The sequence below is a fragment of the Calidris pugnax genome, unplaced genomic scaffold (genome assembly GCF_001431845.1).
Source record: "Calidris pugnax isolate Ruff unplaced genomic scaffold, ASM143184v1 scaffold153, whole genome shotgun sequence".
Taxonomy (NCBI): domain Eukaryota; kingdom Metazoa; phylum Chordata; class Aves; order Charadriiformes; family Scolopacidae; genus Calidris; species Calidris pugnax.
In genome coordinates this window covers 1,363,132-1,379,315 of record NW_015090999.1, presented here as the reverse complement: position 1 = coordinate 1,379,315, position 16,184 = coordinate 1,363,132, and the positions used below count along the sequence as shown (strand labels likewise).

The 16,184-nt window shown below is 38.4% G+C and overlaps 1 protein-coding gene across 13 annotated transcripts in view; it reads left to right on the top strand.

The window, feature by feature from the left end:
* GPC5 (glypican 5) overlaps positions 1 to 16,184 on the top strand; it is a 730,043-nt gene that overhangs the window by 360,545 nt on the left and 353,314 nt on the right. The window lies entirely within an intron of this gene.

Below are 16,184 nucleotides of genomic sequence, written 5' to 3'. Positions count from 1 at the left end.
CCTATGGGTAAGAATCAGGGGAAGGGCCAGTAAGGCTGATATTGTGGTGGGAGTCTGTTACAGACCACCCAACCAGGATGGAGAGGTTGACGAAGTGTTCTATAAGTAGCTAGGAGAGGTCTCAACATCGCTTGCCCTTATCCTGGTGGGAGACTTCAACCTACCAGATATCAGCTGGGAACACAATACAGCTGAGAGGGAACAGTCTAGAAAGCTCCTGGAGTGCGTTGGGGATAACTTCCTGACACAGCTGGTGAGGGAGCCGACTAGGGAAGGAGCACTGCTGGATTTGGTGTTTCTAAATAGAGAAGGACTTGTAGAGGATGTGACAGTTGGAGGCCTTCTGGGGCAAAGTGACCACAAAATGATAAAGTTTTTGATTCTCAGGGAGGTGAGAAGGGGAACCAGCAGGACTGCCATCATGGACTTCCGCAGGGCAGACTTTGGTCTTTTCAAGAGTCTGCTTGACAGCGTCCCTTGGGAGGCAGCCCTGAAGGGCAAAGGAGTCCAGGAAGGCTGGACATTTTTCAAGGAAGAAGTCTTAAAAGCGCAGGCCCAGGCCATCCCTCTGCACAGTAAAGCGAGCCGTTGAGGGAAAAGACTGACCTGGGTGAAAAAAGAGATAGGGTCACAGCTCAGGGAAAAAAGGAGAGTTTATGGCCTTTGGAAAAAGGGGCAGGCCACTCAGGAAGATTATAAAGGTATAGCAAAGTTATGTAGGGAAAAGATAAGAAAGGCCAAAGCCCAGCTTGAACTGAACCTGGCCTTGGATGTTAAAAACAATACATTCTATAAATATATTAGTAGCGAGAGGAGGACTCGGGACAGCCTCCATCCACTATTGGATATGGGAGGCAATGTAGTGACAAAGGATGAGAAGGCTGAGGTGCTGAGTACCTTTTTTGTCTCACTCTAGTAATGGAGTAGAGTGTCCCCTGAGTACCCAGACCCCTGAGCCAGCAGATAGGAGCCAGGAGCAGAATGAAGCCCCTGTAATGTAAAGGGAAGTGGTGAGGGATCTGCTCCAGCACCTAGACACAAACAAATCTATGGGTCCAGATGGGATTCACCCGAGGGTACTGAGGGAGCTGGCAGAAGTGCTTGTGGAGCCACTCTCCATCATTTACCAGCAGTCCTGGCAAACTGGGGAGGTCCCAGCCGACTGGCGTCTGGCAAATGTGACGCCCATCCACAAGAAAGGTTGGAAGGATGATCCAGGGAACTACAGGCCTGTCAGTCTGACCTTGGTGCCTGGGAAGGTCATGGAACAGATCATCCTGAGTGCCATTATGCAGTGCATGAAGGACACCCAGGTGATCAGGCCCAGCCAGCACGGGTTCATGAGGGGCGAGTCCTGCTTGACAAACCTGATCTCCTTCTATGACAAAGTGACCCGCTTGCTGGATGAAGGGGAGGCTGTGGATATTGTTTACCTGGACTTTAGCAAGGCCTTTGATACAGTCTCCCACAGTATCCTCCTGGAGAAACTGGCTGCTCATGGCTTGGATGGGAATACTCTGCACTGGGTTAAAAACTGTCTGGAGGCCAGGCCCAGAGAGTGGTGGCGAATGAAGTCAAATCCAGTTGGTGACCGGTCACGAGTGGTGTCCCACAGGGCTCGGTACTCGGACCCATTCTCTTCAACATCTTTATCAATGATCTGGATGAGAGGATCAAGTGCACCCTCAGTAAGTTCGCAGACGACACCAAGCTGGGTGGGAGTGTTGACCTGCTGGAGGGTAGAGAGGCTTTGCAGAGGGATCTGGACAGGCTGGATCGATGGGCTGAGACCAACAGGATGAGTTTCAATAAGGCCGAGTGCCGGGTCCTGCACTTAGGTCACACCAATCCCATGCAGCACTACAGGTGATCATCTCCCTGTACTTGGCACTGGTGAGGTCTCACCTCGAGTACTGTGGCCTCTTACCACAAAAAAGACATTGAGGTGCTGGAGCGAGTCCAGAGAAGGGCAACAAAGCTGGTGAGGGGTCTGGAAAGTAAGTCTTATGAGGAGAGGCTGAGAGAGTTGGGGTTATTCAGTCTGGAGAAGACGAGACTGAGGGGAGACCTTATCACGCTCTATAACTACCTGAAGGAGGGGTGTAGAGAAGCGGGGGTCAGTTTCATCTCCCAAGTCACAGGAGATAGGACAAGGGGAAATGGCCTCAAGTTGTGCCAGGGGAGGCTCAGGTTGGATATTAGGAAACATTTCTTCACAGAAAGGGTTCTCCAGCATTGGAATGGGCTGCCCAGGGAAGTGGTTGAGGCACCATCCCTGGAGGTGTTCAGAAGACGGGTAGACATGGTCCTAGGAATATGGTTTAGTGATTTTTATTTCTTGTTTCTTATTTATTTTTTTGTCAGAGATAGGTTGATGGATGGACTAGATGACCTTTAAGGTCCCTTCCAACCTAGATGATTCTATGATTCTATGACTGTAGGTTAGCATTCTCAAGAATGCCTGAGACGGTTTGACTGGTAACGGGTCTGAGCCTTTGTGTCCCACTGCACTTCTGCAACACCTGCACTGGTCCGCAGCACAGCTGGAGAAGCCACAGTGCAAACTGTTGCCATTCACAATAGGTCTCCCTCCAATATACTTCTTGTATAAATCTTAAGTCCCAAGCTTACTTTTACTTTTTTTTTTGTAATCTAATAGAAACTGATTTCCTTTAAAAGTGGTTTTGGTTTGGTTAATTTAATTAGACTTGAATGTAAAGACAAGGAAACACAGCAGTTATGCACAAGTCTGCAATGTGTTTTACTTATTACATTTTTTCTTTCACAGTATCACAGTCTTTAAAAAAAAATAGGTTTCTGCTATAAATTCTACTTATATGCTGAGGTCTCTAAAAGAAGCATGCTGTGTAGAAGAGGTCTCAGCAGAAAACTGAAATATCCTGAGGTCAAAACATGCATTGTTAGAAGATATGGTATGATTCATTGACATTTCTATGGGATAGATTTATAGGCGTATAGTCTGACTTCGAGTTTACAGGGATTACTACAATTCATAGAGAAAAATAAAAAAACACACCAAAAGCCAATTTTGAAGTTTCCAATTTTGAGAGCAGAAGATAGACCTTGCACATTAAATGTCTTTTTAAAAGAAATAGATTCCTCGTTCTCTCTGGCCATGAAGAAGGGAGTTAGTTATACTTCCTTCCCCAGCCTCATTTACCTTCATGAATTGATAATGGTGACACGCCTTGAGATCATTTGCAGAAACTACTGCTTAAATCCTTAAAATATATATTTTATACTTATGTGTATTGCTCCCTCCCAGTTTCCTTTCAGTTTTTTTTCAATAAATTTAAAATTTGAAAATCTAAAATAAAACATCTGCCTTTTACTGATAAACACATGGGTTAGTTTTGCTTCAAGACAATGCAGACAAGTCCAATTTCACTGTTGATTTACAACTGCATCATGTTGAATGGTGGGAGTGATGGCAAAAACGCCTTTAAATGTTCAATTTCACAAGCTGTTGGTAACAGCAAGTGATATATGTATTGCACAGGAATAAGAGCCCAAATTTTTTTGTTACACAGTAAGTCAGTGAAAAAAAAAAGAAATAGCTGTTGCTAAAGTCCACCTATAGGTGTAACTGGACCTAGAGAAGCAACACAGATTTTATGAAAAAATATTATTCACTTATGCAATTGCACGCCTTCATTACTGAGCACAAAATCAAAAGATGTGTTGAATAAAGCTTTTCATAACTCTCTGAAGACATAAACTACATTGCTGTTGTTTTGCTTGCATAAAAACAAGCTCTGTGATGAAAAGTGCTGGAGCAGGGCTGGAAATATTTTTCAACACTGGTTTTCCAAGCCAATAATTTAAAACCATCTAATTTGACAAATGAAGTTATTTTACCTAATTTTGCTGTTTCTTGTAGATGTAAGTTAAAATTCTAAAGGACCACCATTTTTTTTTATATACAGAACTTTTATAAGAGGAAGGTTGAACTAGATTGAGTTGGGTCTCTTTGGAGTGATAATGTTGAATACAATCTGAATATAACCTTTTTTAGATCAGAGAGATTAGGAATTACATGAAGTCTCATTTTGAAGGACTGTGAAGTTTGGGGTTTGTATTCAGTGTGAATGGAAATGGTTAAAAGTGACTTCTCATGACTGAATTTTGCTGTAGTCTGGAGTGCATACACTTTATTAGTATAGAGACATTAATATAACATCCAAAATCTGTAACCTAGATTGTTTTTACTTTTCAAGTGATTTTTTTTCCTACAGATTCTTTTCCGTTTGTCTGTTTCATCTATCATTTTTCTGTAATTGCAGAAAAGAATAGGTAGGGCAAGAGACACATGCTTCTTCTAAGGGAATAATTTTCAATAAAACCTAGGTGGCTGAAAAGCACAGGTCCCATTGACCTTCAGTGGGACTTAAGCTTCCATAGTGTGATTTTGAAAACTCCATATAATATCTATTTTTTGTAAGTTCATCAAAATTATTTATTTAGTAAAACAAAGCAAAAAAACTGGTTAGTGGCTCTCAAGGTCTTGAGCTGGTCTCTTGTTCAATACATCAGTAATAATTTTTTTTTCTCTAGGCAAAAGGGACACACTGTTTTTGATGACTCTAGTTATTTCATCAGTGTACACAGAACTAAATATTTTTGAGTACTGTTTCTTCTGGAGAGATTTTTATAATTGAATATTTGCTAGGAGTGCTTAGGATCTTGTCTTGTAATCATTTTAAGAGCTGCTGTATGCTATGTTTATTTCTTCCCTATAAATGGACCTCAATTGTGCAAAAATCTCCTGCAAGGAATGGGACATACAGTTTTGCGTGTTGTCTAATGCTTTAAATTTTTAATAAACTCTTTAGTGTACTAACTTTCTAACAGCTAAGGATAAATATATAGCTCTTGCCTTCAAAGAAATGCAGTTACCTTTAATTGTGAGATATCTTTTTAATAAATTTTAGGTGACATTTTCTAATTTATTAATTAAAACTGCAGAGTCTGAATCCCAGCTGTCTTTAGCTATTGGGTTCTTGTAGCTAACTGCTTCACTGCACAAATTGTTTTTAAGGCAAATGTTTTGTTATGCTTTATTAGTTGTTAACTACCATTTAAAGAGAGACAAAAACGTTTTGTGACCTAATGAGCGAACTGAGATTCCTATGGTGGTTGTTTTGTTTGTTTTTATTTTCCAGATAGTCAGTTTATCATCCAACATACATCTAAAATATAAAGCCCATTTGGCCCATGAAGTATCCTACAGGCTAGCTGTCACCTCCACTGCCTTCTACATAAAATCATAGAATCAGTAGGGTTGGAAGGGATATTAAAGATCATTGGGTTCCAACCCCCCTGCCATTGCCAGGGACACCTCCCACTACACCAGGCTGCTCAAAGCCCCATCTAAACTGGCCTTGAACACTTCCAGGGATGCAGCCTCCACACCTTCTCTGAGCGACATGTTCCAGTGCCTCAGTACCCTCACAGTAAAAATTTCTTCCTACTATCTAACCTAAATCTACCCTCTGCCAGTTTAAAGCCATTACCCCTCATCCTGTCACTATGTGCCCTTGTAATAAGTCCCTCTCCAGCTCACACAATAGCCTCTGACTATTTTCCCTCTTAACACAGATGTGAAGCCCATGGCGATTACGTGTAACAGCATGTGGCAATCTAAACTGAACTTTAAACCACTAGAAAGCCTGCAAGAGTAAAGCACAGAACTGTAGTGAAGTTAGAAAATAATTAGCAAGGAGACAAGAATAAGAATTCAGAAGCTTAACTGTGACATTTCTCTTTGACCCCCAGCAAACCAATTGCTGCTCTGTAATGTCATCCTGCTTTTAGCTTCTTTGTGATGAAGGAATTTTACATTTTTCATATATATAGGCTGATATTGTAGCACAGGTTCGAAGGCTACAGCTTATAGGATGTCAGTTCAAATTATACTATTAGTAACTAGTTTTCATCCTGAAAATTCACATCCTCGATAGCTAGGTACTTCCCTAGGTTTTCGGTTTTTTCTAATTGTTGAAAAGAAAGTTGTAATATTTGTCTGAAGTTTGGCACGACAAAAATAAAAGTTACTTAAAATAAAAAAGAAATCATGGCTAGTAATGAAATAAACGCTATATACCTTTTAACAATTTAGCCTAATATTCCTATTGTTAAGTGTAGACATGTGACCATACCTGTAAATGCCAATTACATCACTTCAGTTCCACTTGTGTAGATTCAATGAAGTCAGGAGAATCTGCTTATTAAATTAGCAGGGTTTAACTAAAAGCATTGGAGATAAATGTATCAGTTAACTTCTGTAACCTACTTTCATATATCACAATCAAATTACAGTGTTTTCAAAAAAAAGCTTAACTAATATAAATACCTCAAATCACTTCATTAGAAGGACTGTGATTCCCCAATGACATTGTTATAACATTTAGTTGCTTTGTCTATTCACCCTGAACTATGTGTATCATTTTGTTCATTATCAACATGTCTCTTGTAGAAATAATTTTTGTACACTAATGTAGGTTGAAACTGAATTTCAATTTACATAATTCAGCATCACTCTCTTCTAATCTCATTTTTATAAACTTTTACACTACGACTTTGTGGTGGTAAAAGGCCAATTAAAAAGTAAGAAGTTGAAGGAAATAATCTGTTGTGAGATGTTTCATTTCTTTTGACAAATTTCTAAAATTTCTGTCCCATATATATTACACAAGACTGCAAGTCAGAACAGATATATTACTTCTCTATTTGCAAGTAAATCTCTCTTGTATGTATTCATTTAAAGCATTAGAGGTCTTTCATCTGTGAACTCTATTCCATTCCCTATTGATAGCCAAATTTACAAAATTTAAATCTTCTTTTGCAGTAACAGAAATTATTACTTACTGTTAACTATTACTTACATGATATTTGCTCAATCTTGGCTACACAACTATAATTATGGTTACTGTTTGAAAATATAGGCTAGGAAGGTGTCATGTGGATTACTGAGTCCTGATGCTCACAGTCCACAACCATACAACAGATGCCTGGGTTAGAAGATCTCACAGAGAATCTGTTCTACTCTCCACAGGACCCCAATACCATATCAGAAGTGGATGTTTTCTTCCCTAAAACCCTGAGGAGAGCACCACTATTTTCAAAAGTAAAGGTTGTAATTTCTCAGTTTGAAATTACTTCTATTTTACAGATTTAGTTAATTTTATTAATTTTAGCAAAAAGCACAGACAACTCAAAATTGTGTGGACCATTTAAGTTTGTCCACTCAATAGATTTCAAAGAACTCTGAGTACTTTTTTTCAGTTTTTTTTTATTCAGCACTTTTTAAAGCATTTTCACTGTAAGATGACTATATTTCCAAGTCACAAAAAAACCCCAATATTAAAAATATTTTTCAGCTCTATCATGCATATTTCCATATTAATTTTTTTCACAAGTACACAGTTCTTAACAGAAGTTAACTAAGGTTCTGATTCATTAGACTTGTCTGCACAGCAGAGCATGCACTGACTTCAGATGAGAAATATGTGTGAACTATTTAAAGGCAAAGCCCAGTGATAGACATTTCACCATAAAAGACAGTATACTTGGAAGGATACAAAATCATATCTGGTGTTTGGTACATTGGATAAAAAAAAAATGAGATTATCTGGTGTTTGGTACATTGGATAAAAAAATGAGAGAATTCCTGGAAGAAATCAGCTTGAGAAGGGATTTGAGAGCTTTTAGGTTACATTTTAATATAAAATCTTGCTGAAGCTACCTGTGGAAAATGTAATTTTATCATACAAAAGCAGAAAGGATGGCAGGATTCTAAATATCTTGTTATTGCTGATATTATCGAAGTCCAGCATTCAAAACATATGAGCAAGAGCAGTCAACTGAGGAGAAAAGGTTGTCTGCCTTCCACCATCATTACAAGTATTATCTTGTCAGTGGAGCTTAGAGGTTTCCTAATGCCAATAACAATCTCTGTTATGTACTGGTCAATGAAATAAGCAACACACACTTGACCTTATTAGTATTTCTCTGATATCAGAGTGATTAAATATCATATCATTTTCAGTAGACTGAACAGATTTTCACAGTTGAAATTTATATTGGGCTCTTCCTTAAACTTGTAATGGGATGCCAATGTCTAACCACATTTTCCTACACCTCTTGGATACATGTCCTTCCTAATTACTATTTAAAAATATGTGACTAGTACTCTTCTTACTGCACCTTTCATTGGGCTGTCAAGTTTTAAGTTGGCGGCAACTGAGATGGCTTCTGAAAGAGACAGTTTGTCCTCTCCCCTGCCCAGCACAGCTGCAGGTTTTACACCCACAGGCACATTCATCTGACCATGCGGTGAACTGGATCAGGCAATTAATGCAAGTTAAAACTGATATATCTGGAGGGTTTCTTTTAGCAGTAGTTAATTTTTGGGTTCAGCTCCCTGTCTGGCTGCACAGGCTCCATGGGAAAGTCAGAGGCAAAGTGGCATCTTTTAGTAGCAGTGCAAGATGATGATGATTACAGTATTTGTGATACTGGTATCAGCACAAAGATCTTGGTGGTCTATATTAACTTCATCTCCTTTCCTCTTGTGTTTTACAAAATAATTATATCAATTTGTGTAGGAACACAAAATCAACAGAAAGTAAGTGGAGCACATGGCCAAAAGCAGAATGGAAAAGATGAGGTGAGAGCAGGGATTTTGAAATCTTTCTTTTGACAGAACAAACAATTAGCTCAGACATACTTCGTACCTTTCTTATTTTGGGTCTCAGAGGAGGCGAAGCTGAAGCGTTGTCAGAGCAGCACAACGATGCTGCCTCCGTGCACTTCTGTTTCCCAGGCTCTGGAGCTGATCTGCTGCAGAGAGAGTAAATCCAGATGATTAAACCCTCATCCCCACCCTCCCCCCCAAAAAAGGTTTCTGTCAGTGCAGGCCAGGTGTTCTCCAGGGCCAAGGTACTGGGAGTGGTGGAGGCCCCATGGAGTGGCAGGACAGGAGACCGGGTAGCCGGGGCCTGTCCCACCCTCCAGCCAGGAGCAGGGCAGCTGGAGGGCACCAGGGAGACCTAGCCCCGGGCATCGGGTGCCTCCTCAGCAACGGAGACAGGCTGAGGCTGGGACAGGATGTGGGCACACTTGGTGGTGCCCATGGCAGGGCAGGGCCCTACTGTGGCATTGCTGGGGCAGGGACTGGTGGCTTCAGTGGTTGACATGGCCTCCTCAGCCATGAACAGGGTGGGGGAGCCCCAAGGGAGCCAGGCAGGAAGAGGGAGGCTTGGTGGTGGCCTTGAGGCCCTGAAAATTTCTGTAGGATCAGCAGGTTGAATTAATTTACTCTTCAGCTGCAAGGTAGCTATTTCTGACACCAAGTGGTGATGAGAAGCTGCACCTGAGGAGTAGACAGGAGGAGGATCTCCCTGTTGGTGTTTTATTCCATTTAAATCAGAGTTTTGTCACATTTTATATTTGGTCTCAATATGACCTGAAAGGAATTTCGGGTTTGTCGTGTAACATTGTACCATTGCACCATTGCAATCAGGGAAATTTGTGCTTCTATCAGTCCTACAAAAAAAAAAAAAATCATTTCTCATTTTTCCTATGTATTTGAAGAGTACATGAAAACAAGGGACAGTAAATCAGAACGAATCTGTTCTCATACTAATGATGAAATAGCTGAGCTTGGTCTTGGTTATCTGATTGAACCTGTAAATTTTATTCTATGCTGAATAAAAGCAGCCATACACCTTGAAGCTACCCAGTATGAAACAAAAATGTCACATCTAAGCTAGATTTTTAAAAACTCAGTAATTATAACACACGTGTAATTAGTGCAACAGTTAGTACAATTATTTATAAAGAACAGATAACAATCTTTTAAAGAACTATTTTAAAACTTTTTTTCATTATTATGGAGATAGAATGACCAGTAACTTGGTTTCATACAAGCATACGATTGATGATAGGCATATCAATAGGCAGTATAGTGACATATGACTTTTAATTACATATATTTACTGTGTCTACCTCTGGATTCCTCAGCACAGAAAAGACATGGACCCATTTGAGCAGGTCCAGCAGAGGGCCAAGAAAAAAGAACTCTCCTTTGAGGACCAGCTGAGAGAGCTGAGGCTGTTCAGACTGGAGAAGACTCCAGGAAGACCTTTTTGTGTCCTTTCAGTACTTAAAGGGGGTTTAGAAGAAAGATGGGGACAAACTTTTTAGCAAGGCCAGTTGCGATAGGACTTGGGGTAATGGCTTTAAAATAAAGGGGGTAGATTTAGACTAGATATAAAGAAGATGACATTTTTTACAATGAGGGTGTTGAAACACTCCAACAGGTTGCCCAGAGAAGTTGTGGATGCTTCATCCCTAGAAATATTCAAGGTCAAGTTGTATGGGGCTCTGAGCAAGATTTGCCCCCATAGACTCATATAATTTTATCTAAATGCAATGTATTTGTCTCAAGAAAAAGCTATTTATTTTGGGGAGCAGAGTTTTAACAACCTTATTGTGATAGAGAGAAGAAACTGTATCAATAACAGAAAGTTACTTGCTTCAAGCACAAATGATTTTAAGACCATTATTTAATCTTTACTAAAATTGTAGTTCTGTTTTGTTTCTTTGAAATGATTACATGCTGGGGATTTTTTACATCAGATTTGCAGTTTCATTTTACTTCATACTGAGAGGATGCAATGTAATACACAGCCTCAGATTCATGTTAATGATGATTCAGCAAATTGACACATTTTATTCTGTTGTTCATTGTGTTTTGTGGTTAAACTGTAAAGCTCTATTTGAGATGATAATAATTTCAAAGCTTTCTTCAGGATTTATGTCTTTGTCAGTAATCTTGACTTGATGAATTGCTAATTAGTTGTTAAAACAAATGTCCTTAGCCCTAAGGTTATTTAAAACTATTTATATATCTCTAGCTATTTGTTTAATTTTATGCACAGTGAACTGATAAGGAAGGTTTGCACAGAACATCAGAAAAATATACTTTTTACAATAGGTAAGAGGAACTGAGAGGGGCATGCAGGACTTTAATTTACTGAATAACAGTCTTAGGAGAAAATCTGTTCCTCTGCAGTTCTGGTAATGTGAATGGCAGTTATTTACATGTATTAGGAGGCCTATTTTCCCCAAAGAGATCATACACTTTGTATCAGTTTCTGCTTAAATAGGCATCTTAGAATAGTTCTTTCTACTTATTTAGATACGGGAAGGCAGAGAGGAGAATTAATTTCAGATGGCTTTAAGCAAATGTTAGAAAGGTTAACATTCACAGACTTTCAAATATCTTTTGGGCAGCTGACATTTTCAAATACTAAGCTCTTTCCTTTACAGTGCTGGGCAGAAAGCAATGCATGTGTGAAATGAAATATGCCATTCAAATACAAAAAAGAAGGGGAAAACTGCTTGTAACTATTACAGAGAATAAAAGGTAAAATTGAAAGCCTTTGCTACAAGCTGAGTGTTCTGTTCGAAGCATTTCACGTGGACTTGATATATTTTATGTATGAGAAATGCTTGGAAACTTTTTTCTCTCACCAAAATATCTCCAAGAGTAATTTATTTTCAGATAAGGAAATTGCCTATTTCAATGAGAGAAAGATGTTGTTTGAAATCCCGCAAAATCACATTGCAAGCTGAACGTGAACAGCAGGCAGTGTTAGTAACTGGAATGATATGTCTGAGTGCCATTCTGGATTCAAGATGGAGTCAATCTGCTAATTTTTTTTTTTGCTTTTAAACTGATATGCATCCCTATAGTATGCGTCACCAACATGCATGTATGCATATAAAGATACATATGATTGTTACTGGGAAAAAACAAACAAAAAGAAAAGATATTTCTGACTGCATTAGAGATACATGCCAATCATGGATCTAATTACATACAATGTGATAAAGAGTTTCCCAGCAACACTGCATCAAAATATTTTGAATGAATCCATTTATATGAGTCCAATGTACCTTTGCAACATAAATCAAATTTTGCCTAGAGAAACATGAATATAAAAATGTTGATACCTCCAGTAACTTGGATTTACTAAGCAGTCATCAACATTTTTGTAATTTTCTAAGAAATTGGAGCCTGTGCAGTGGCACAATGTCTGCCAGTACTTCTAATAACTTCTGGACCTGATAGCTTTCTTCAGCCACATTTTACAAAGGAATAGATGTCACTCAGCCATGAGACACTGCAGATTTTGACTAACTGTAGCCATGTACTAAAAAGGAAGGGAGGGAGCTATAAGTACTGAAGTCAGCGTAACTTCTGCTAGAGGGAACTGAGGGTACTGTATGGAGGATTTGGTGATGAAAGTGTGCTAAATTATGAAAAGCATAATGGCGTGTGGATGTAGAGAGAACCTGACATCGCTGTTATGGGATTGAGAACTGCCAGAGGAGAAGAGAATTACAGTGGGGTTGTTGTAAGGATAGGTAGGAGGTGAGATCTGGTTTTATTTCAATGAAAATAGGCAGAGGGAACATATGGGAAAGTGGGTATAAGTCCATGGTAAACCAGGTGTAACCACAGTTTTATGGTTAGTGAGACAATTTAGAAGTTTTTAATTCATGAGACAGCAATAACAATGAGACCAGAGATATTGATAGCAATAAAATTTCCATTATAAAGATATTGCTTTCTGAGAAAAAAAAAAAAAGAGATCATTTTGTCTCCTACATTCATGAATGTGGCTGCAACATACATGTCAAAATATAAGAACCATGGGAAGTTCATAAGGACCATAAGATAAACAATGTAACATTTCAATATGGAAAATCTCAGCATTTTATTTCAGGAATGATTAGTCCTTTTTTTAAACATCACTGCATAAAAACATATATGCAGCCCTTGCAGCAAGAACTCATTCTAAGTATCTTCGCAGCCATAACCACTAGGCTACAGAAGTGACTTCTTCATGTGTTACTTACCATGTTCTTTAAGTTCTTTGTTGAGCAGTAAAAGCAGTTCCAAGAGGTGAACGAGGAACACTGTGAACTGTGAGCTGTGCACTCTGCCAATGATCTCCATACTTTGTGTCCAAGATACCTATTTATTATCATGAGTTCTATACAGAGCCCAGTTACCCAACTTGGTATTGATTCTTCTGGAGGCATGGGGACCTTCATTTGATTTGCGTATCTTTTCCAGGACTCCATTTACAGTTGTATTGGGTATGGCTGAGATGGTGGAGTGATTTTTTCCCATGGCAGCCCTCATAGTGCTGCGCTTTGTATTGATAGCTATAAAAGTGTTGATAACACACCAGTGTTCTGGCTACTGCCGAGCAGTGCTGGCACAGGATCAAGGCTGTCTCTCCAGCATTCCCTCCTCAAGAGTAGGCTGGGGGTGGACAAGGTCTTGAGAGGTGACATAGCCAGGACAGCTGATCTAAACTGACCAAGGGGATGTTTCATACCATATAATCTGTGCTCAGCAATAAAAACTAAGAGAAAGGAGGAGGAAGGGAGAGGTATTCATTATTACATTTTGTCTTCTGAAGCAACCACTACATGTACTGAAGCCCTACTTCCTGGGAAGCGGCTGAACATTGCCTGTTGATAGGAAGTAGAGAATAAATCTTTTGTTTCTCTCTACTTCTGGACGTGGTCTTTGCTTTTGATTTATTAAACTGCTTTTATCTTGACCCAAGAGTTTTTTCCATCTTATTTTCTCCCCACCTTGTCCTGCTGAGGAGGAGAGTGATAGAGTGGCTTGGTGAGCACCTGGCATCCAGCCAAGGTCAATCCACTGCAGTCTTTTTTGGCACCCAATGTGGGGCACACTACCAAAACCTTGCAACACAAACCCAACACAACAGTATAATCAGAAGAACCCTGTAAGAGGAATATTGTTTTCTATAAATTTACAAATGCTTCCAATTACTTTTATAGGACCCTGTTTAAATGATTAAGATTATGAGACTGGAGACTTCTTCCTTGCCTTTCTTGTTATATGTATCAAAATGAAAGATAAATCATGGTGTCTACATGTGTAAATGCAATACAATTAATAGTTGTCCAGACTTCATCTTCATTATTTTATACATCCTTTCTGATTAGTTTTTGTGTGTTGACTTCTTTGAGGTTACAAAATCCAGGTTTGGGCTGCGATTTGACAGTATGACAGCTAGTATTTACTCTTCACACTTTGTTCTCAACAGTGTTAACTGAGAGCATACAATTTGATAAATACATTTGTTTTAAAAAGCATGTATTTCCTATAAAAAACAAACAATGCTATCCATATAAAAGCTTAGAAATACTTTAAAACCCCTATCTTCTAAGTTATTTAAGTACATAAGTCATAGCAGTAGATCTAAATGTATACTTTAATATTTTGTTGAGTTATGCTCTAAATATAACAACATATGTCTGGTTCTTGGGAGCAGGGGCATTAAAGAGTGACAGCAGGCTAGACTTAGAAATTGAGTGCTAACTGTCTGAACAGCATAGCTCAGTGAAAACAATGTACATGTAACATCAAAGCAAGGTTGTGTGACAAAAGACTCAGTGGCTGATGTTGGGGGCTGAAAAGAAGTCATTTTTCAAAATATTTTGATCCTCTGGCAATATAGACTTTTAAATAACCTACTGAAGCTGAAATACTTAATGATAAAATGTCCAGGATGATAGTGAAAGTTACTATCATTTAATCTACTCTTCAGCAAAAAATAACCAAGTTAAATTTTGAACATTAAACCATTTTCTCATTCTGTACTGGAATAAAAATAAATCCTTTCATGGCATTTTTTTTTTAGTAACATGACAATGTTGTCATTTTCTTTGTTGGCTCAGTTGCCTATTATGGCTATACGTTCACTTCTAGTCTCAACTGATCTCCATACTTTGTGTCCAAGATACCTATTTATTATCAGTGTTGTGTGGAGGTCTATTTTTCCATTTTAGGAAATCATATTTATGTCAGATAAACATTTAGGAAATGATTTAGGAAATCATATTTATGTCAGGGAAACAAACAGACTCTATTTCTGATAAAACAATGCTACGGTCAAAAAAACCCCAACCCTGAAATATTTAAAATCTTCATTTTACTTGATGTTTTTGGTCTTCTGAATATGTTTGTGGGTTTTTTTTATTTTTAATCAATAATACAATTTTTTGTTAAAATGTATATTGAAGGAAAATCTGAGGTTAGGAAACAGGACAAGAAGTCACAAGGAAATGAAGGAAGGATTAGATAATCTAAAATGGAAACTTTTGGATATAGTTAGCAATGCCTGCAGACACAGTTGACCCAGAATCTTACATATTTTTTGTGATATCTTTAGAGATCCTTGAATGTATGTGTGAGATGTACATTAGTTTCACGGTTTTACCTTATTTTGTTGTAAAATTATTATTCTTATAGCTGAAATAGCTATTTGACTAAAATTTATGTGTGTAAGAATGCAAAAGCAGGATCCTATGAGAAAATTCTATGGGAAATGTCTACAAAAGCGCTGCCATTGGATGCTTTTCTCACCTGCTCTCAAAACAAGTAAGGAACTTCTATCCTGACTCAGCTGCATCTTTGCATCCAAAATCTTATCTGATCAAAAGAATCAATACTACTCTTTAAAAATATTTGTGTATTGTTATATCTAGCCATTGACAGGAAGCCAGAAATTCCTCTTTCTGAAAGAAAATTTAGAGCAAGGTGGCCGTCATTATCTGTTGAAAGTTCTGATGAATAAAAGATCTCCATTCCTGCTACCCAGGTTTACTCATGCAGATAAGTACGTGCAGTGAGGGCCTGAAGCAGGCACTGAAAGCCAATTGCCAACATGTGTTTGTTTTCATAAGACTATTTTAATGAAAGTTTATATTGTTTATTATAAAGACAGCTAATACTGTGTAACTTATCAAAGATGTTATAAAATCTTAATAAACATATACGTCTTTTACACTGCATGACATTTGTTACTATAAGCTTCCCCTGTAAAACATCTGAGAAAAACTGTCTGAGATTTTTAGGAAGAGTGACAACAGTTACAGATATGCAAACATTGATGTGAAAAAGAGAAGTATTTAAAGTAGACTAAAGGTCAGGGAAAGGATGAATAGGAAGTAAAAGAAAGGACAATGAGAAAATGGAGGCAGAAAGGAAGGAAGGAAGGAAGGAAGGAAGGAAGGAAGGAAGGAAGGAAGGAAGGAAGGAAGGA